The following is a 6,148-nucleotide window of genomic DNA, read 5'->3' on the forward strand; positions in this document are numbered from 1 at the left end:
GTTACACAGAAATAAAAATGAAGTACTGACACAATGCTATAACATACATAAACTTTGAAAACATGCTAAGTGAAAGAAGCCAGTTCCAAAAGACCACATATTATGTAGTTTGATTTATATGAAAAGTCCAGCACAGGCAAATCTAGAGAGAGAGAAAGAAGATCAGTGACTTTTGAGGACTAATAGTGCTGGGGGGGAAATGGAGAGTTACTGCTAATGGGCAACAAGGGTTCCTTTTAGGGGAGATGAAAATGTTCTAAAATTATGGTAATGGTTGCACAACTTAAAATATACAGTCATTCTTCTGTATCCCTGACTTCCAAATTCATGGATTCTAACAATTGGAGATTGGAAATATTTTTAAAAATTGACAATCTATAGACTTTTACTTCCATGTCATTACTCCCTAAATGACACATGTAACAATTATTTACATAGTATGTACACTATAGATTTTAAATCCACAGATGATTTAAAATATACAGGAGAATGTGCATAGCTTATCTGCAAATATTATACAATTCTGCATCAGGGACTTGAGCATCCACAGATTTTGATATTCTCAGAAGGTCCTGGAACCAATCCCCCAAAGCTACCAATGGACTAAAAACCACTGAGGCCAGGAGTGTACCTCTCGCCTATAATCTTAGCCAGGCGTCCTCAAGCTGCAGCCCGCCCAGGACATTTATCCAGCCCCCGGGTGTTCTTGCTGCCGCTGCCTGTCCTGCTTAGCAGCTGACTCGTCCGGGGGCCTGAAGTCCAGCCCTCCAATGGTCTGAGGGACAGTGAACTGGCCCCTGTTTAAAAAGTTTGAGGACTCCTGATCTTAGCCTTCTGGGAGACAAAGGATAGCTTGAGGCCAGGATTTCAGACCAGCCAGAGCAACACACAGACACCTCAGTTTCTACAGAAAATTTAAAAAGTAGCTGCCAGGAGCAGTGACTGACTCACGCCTGTACTCCTAGCACTCTGGGAAGCCAAGGCAAGTAGATAGCTTGAGCTCACCAGTTTGAGACCAGCCTGAGCAAAAGCGAATCACCCCACCCCACTAGAAATAGAAAAACTAAGGCAAGTGGATTGCTTGAGCAGAGGAGGTTGCTGTGAGCTATGATGCCATGGCACTCTACCCAGGGTGACAGCTTGAGATGCTATCTCAAAAAATAAATAAATAAAATAAATTAGCTGGACATGGTAGCTTATGCCTATACTTCCAGCTATTCTAAAGGATGAACCAAGAGGACTGCTTGGAGTTTGAGGTTGCAGTGAGTTATGACTACTGCAGCAGAACAAAATTCTGTCTTAAAAAAAAAAAAAAAAACCAAAACTATTGAACTGCACACTTTTTTTTTTTTTTTGAAACAGAGCCTCAAACTCTCTCCCTGGGTAGAATGCCATAGCATTTCTGCTCACAGCAACCTCCAACTCCTGGGCTGAAGCGATTCTCCTGCCTCCGCCTCCCAAGTAGCTGGGACTACAGGCAACCGCCATAACGCTGGCTATTTTTTGGTTGCAGTCGTCATTGTTGTTTGGCAGGCCCGGGCTGGATTGGAACCCACCAGCTCAGGTGTATGTGGCTGGCACCTTAGCTGCTTGAGCCACAGGCGCCAATACTGAACTATACACTTTAAAACAAATTACAAATTGAAACTGATGGCATGTAGGAGTTTCTATAAAGTTCACGTGCAATTTAAAATAGTTGGCTATTGTACAACTATGTACAACTACAACAGTTTTACAATGGAGTATTAATAAATAGTTGGCTGTTTTAAATTGCACATGAACTTTACGGACACTCTATACCACAATAAAGCTGTTTACTGCCCCCCACACACACATACAAAGACATACAAACTCTGAGTAGATAAAGATATTAATAATGGCAGGCCCTACCACAGTTATCAATCTGTTTACTTACACTATAAAAATCCCAAAGTTACAAATTCTCTCCAACCATACACAAGTCAATTATTGTATAAATGAATATTTATGTCTGAAATCAGGAACAATGATTAATCCAAGTTATTAGTTATATCACTAAGTTTCAAAATAGTTGACATTAAATATTCAAATTTTAAATGCCTAAAGTATTCCAATTTCTCATTTAAATTTAACTAGATATCCCAACAACACTCATGAATGCATTCTGAAAACTGTTCTTCTATATAAACTTTATTCCTAAATTCCTTTAAATATAATTCAATAGGTCTTATATAAACTCATTCTACCTTTTGAAGAAACTCTGAAGCACCAAAATCCAACCCTACCTTAGTAAAACATACATTTTTCTGCTATTCTGGCACTAGAGAAGATGTATAATTTACCTCTACATAGAGACTTACAGATAAAAAGAAAAGCAAATCTGATTACCAAACACACGATTACTGTTCTCTCATTGCCGGATTAAAATTTAAACCATACAGCTGAAGTAAATGTTCATGGACAGACGAAAGTGGGAAATATTACAGTTTTACAATTAAGTATTAAGAACTTAAAAGCTATTCTGCAGTGAATCTGGCTCCTAGAAAAGGGAGCCCAGGATGCTGGCACAAGAGCAACACCGTACAATCTAGATTACTCTTGGGGTTATGGAGTATTTTCTCCTTCCTTTATTGACACGGAATAAAAATGCCCAACCAGAGCAAGAGAGGGGGCTCGGCCGCCCTGCTCACAAAGCTGCTGGATCAAACTCAGCACCCGGCCGTGGCAGAGCCCCTCACTGTCCTCCTCCCGCGCCCCTAGAACATCCAGGAGCGCGGTCCCTTAGGGCCAGCTTCGCAAGAAAAGATCCAGAAGGCAGTTACTGGACGTGCGTGTTACTGAGCCTGTTTTTGTTTTGTTTAAAAAACAGATTCCGATCAGAGCCAAGCCTCCCTACCCCTCTGGGAATAGGGGAGGCGGCAGTAAGGGCCCGGCATGGAGAGCAAGAATAAAAGGACGGCCGAGTTCAACCTGTCGTGCAAGCTAGCAGCAGGGGGAAGGAAAGGTAAGCGGCGGAGATAAGGCCTGACTGCGAAGGAAACTGGTGTCCAGCCACCCCCCCACACCCCGCTCCGCCACCCGGAGCGGCCCGAGCCTCCTAGGTCCCGCCCCGAGCTCGCCGCCCAGCCCCGGCGCCCGCCGTAGACTCCCGCCCAACACAGACCCTCCCAGGACGCGTTTCCTCCGGAGCCGAGCCGGACCCCCGCCCTGGCCTCCCCGCGGGATGAGGCGGGTGAGTTCAGTCCGCTTCTCGGCAGAGGTGACTAGCGCAGAGATGTAAACACAGCGAGACCAGCTGCGCTCGGCCCATCCCCCCCATCGGGGTCCGTAACCTCTTCCCCAGCCCTGCCCTGCGCCCCGCGCTCGCAGCCGGCGGGCGGGCAGCGCGCCGTCCCCTTTCTCCAAGTCCCGCTCTCCGACCGTTGCCCGAGGGCACTCAGCTCCCGGTCCCCCCGCCCCTGTCCCGTGTCAACGCTACAGCTTTCGGAAAACCCCTCCGCAAACCCCGGAGCAAACAACACAAGCGCGGGGCGGGGGCGCGGAGGGAGGAGGCGGCACTCGGGACAGCAAGGCTTTATCGCCGCGCCCTCCGCGCTCCCCCCCCTCCAGCCTCGCCTGCCCGCGCTCTTACCTGCTCTCCCCGTCGCCTGGGAAGACCGCGGCACCCTTTTCCCTCCCAGCAGGGCCGCGGACTAGCCGCCGCTGTCGCGGTTGGCCAGGCGTCCAGAGGCAGCCGGGGCCTCCCCCGCAGCCCCAGCCGCTCCACAGGGAGAGGAGGAGACAAAACAGAGGCGCGCCGCCCCGCGCAGCGCCCCCAGCCCGCGCCGCCCCACCGACCCCCAACCGCCGAGAAGACGGCGGCGACACCGAGCTCGGCGCGGGGAGCAATGGTGGCCCCCGCCCCGCTCCCGGCCTCCTCCCTCCACCCCTCGCCTCGGCTCCTCCCCCTCGGCCTCCTGCCGCCGCCACCAGGACACTCGAGTCCGCCTCCCCCTCCCCGCCCGCTCGGAGCGCTCCTCCCCTCCCCACGCGGCAGGGGGGGGAGGCACCGCCAGTCACCGCAGCGCCTGTCAAACTGGGGCCGGCTATTTATACGCCGCGGGGCCCCGCCGCCCTCGGCCCCCATCAGCCGGCCGAACCTGCCTCTGTTGCTCTCTCGAATCCCGCCCTCCCCTTATCGCCCAACTTCTCCCAGACCCGCCTGCTCAGGTAAAGGCGCTCTCCACTCGTCCGGCTTCTTAGTCGGGGTTACCCCATCCCGCTCTCCAGCCATGGACTGGTGCGGGGAGCTCCGCCGCACGGGGCGGGCGTGTGGGGACTGCGGGGCCGCGCGTGCACCTGCAGCGTCCGCCCGCTTCTCCCAGCCGGCCAGGACCGCACGCACACCCTCGCCACCCTCTGAAGCCCTCCCCTCCCCACAGACCCTGGCTGCCACCCCATCGCTAACTCAGGCCTCTCGCCCTTGTGCTCAGGGAACGGCCCCACTCTCGGGCACTCAGACAGTTACTGAGGAGCGAAAGGTTGCAAAACTCTAGCCTAGCTCGGTCTTGTCCCCACTCCTCCGCCTGGGCTAAGTGAAAGGCGGGGGTGCGGGCGGGCAGGAGCGCGACGCCGCCCCGCCCCGGCCGGTGACGCACGTGGCGCACCGCCCCGCCAGCCTCGCGCCCCTCGGCGCCGCCCGCTCCTCCTCCCGCTCGCAAACGCCGGCCTAGTACACCCGCGGACCCCGCCCGGTTCCCAGAAATTACCACCCGCCCAACGGCCCCGCGGCGCGGCGGTTGGTGCCGGCGCTGGCTGGCGGTCTGGCGGCGGGGCCCAGCGCGCAGCTGCGGAGCGCGGCGGCCCTTCGGCGCTGCCCCGGGAGCTGCTGGTGCCCGCACCAAGCCATTGTCGCTCCTCGCTCGGCCCGCACGGAGAAGTAACTCAAGTCCGAGTATTGTTGATGCGAGGAGGGAGTTTATTGGTGAGGGAGTTGACTGGGGGACAAGTGCCTGAGAATTCGAAAACGAAAACCCAGCAGTAGCCGCACGCTTCTGCTTTCCACACTTTCACACAAAGGGGAACCTCTGAACAGGGCACTCTCACGCGCCTCCAAGTGCACAAAAGCCAATGACACGGTGCCCTAGGTTGCCCGGCGTTCGGAGAGCCTCATTAATGGGCTTTCTCAGGCGCATTTATGCATTCAGACGCCTCATTCGCTTCCCTCATCACCATCATTCCCCGCCGCCGCGTTTTCTTGTGTTTGTTTCTTTAACAAAGAGCACTGACCGTCCCGGTGCGCGCGGGGACTGTCCTGGTGCTCCCTTCTCGGGCACCTGCAGCCTTGCTGCAACGGGCCTGACCCCACGCGCACTATCCGCCAGGTTCATGGATGGGCTACAGCCTTACCCTTTTATTACTGCTCCACAGCCAGTCTTGAGTGAAGAGAAATCCTAAGGAATAAAAGTGGTAGCTGTTCGTGAAAGGAACGTGGGAACCATAGAAATAACACTAGAGTAGGGTTCAAATGTCAGAAAACCGCAGGAGGGTCTGATTTAAGATTTAAGATTTAAGAATCTAAGGATGTAATGATCTCTTTATTTTCTACTACTGTTATTGTTTATTCACCTGGGGGTGATTCTTCCTTTCCTAGCTTAAAAAACAAATTTTAACTCCTAAACATGGGAAGTCTGGACTCATAATGGTTAGTCGAAGATCTTCTTACCACTGGCGACGTTTTGTGGATTTCTGAGTTCTAAAACGTGGTGACATTCTTTTGCCCTAAAGAATCTATAAAGCTTCGGTAACCTTCAACCTTTAATATACAAAAATGTTTCACTGCAAACATATCACCCTTTCTAACGCGGTATTTTTAGCTTCTGTTTCTTGTCAAAAAACCTGTCATTTGTGGAAACCATTGCCTACTTTGATATTTGTAAGGAATTAATAATCAATAGTACTGCATTTCCATAACAAACATGGCATGTTAAGGAGCATGCAGGGACAAAGGCTGATTTCTGTACTTAGGGACAGATCTCACCTACTGGGTCATGTCTGTTTCTCAGCGACCTTGCAAAGAAATGTCTCTCATTACAGTGAGCTGGAAAGTTCCAGGTGAATAACGGTGGTAGATAACATTGTTCCCAGTTTTTCACTACTCCATGCCAGCATACTTTTTTTTTTTTTTTTT

The 6,148-nt window shown here is 51.9% G+C and overlaps 1 long non-coding RNA gene across 1 annotated transcript in view; it reads right to left on the reverse strand.

Moving 5' to 3' along the window:
- Positions 1-3,868, reverse strand: part of LOC105887020 — a 73,478-nt gene extending 69,610 nt beyond the window's left edge. Inside the window, exon 1 of the long non-coding RNA XR_001161309.2 lies at positions 3,611-3,868. This is a non-coding gene — a long non-coding RNA (uncharacterized LOC105887020). The remainder of the gene's footprint in view (positions 1-3,610) is intronic.
- Between the last annotated feature and the right edge of the window lie 2,280 nt (positions 3,869-6,148).

The sequence above is a fragment of the Otolemur garnettii genome, unplaced genomic scaffold (genome assembly GCF_000181295.1).
Source record: "Otolemur garnettii isolate 467f Iridium unplaced genomic scaffold, OtoGar3 scaffold00041, whole genome shotgun sequence".
In the NCBI taxonomy this organism is placed as follows: Eukaryota; Metazoa; Chordata; class Mammalia; order Primates; family Galagidae; genus Otolemur; species Otolemur garnettii.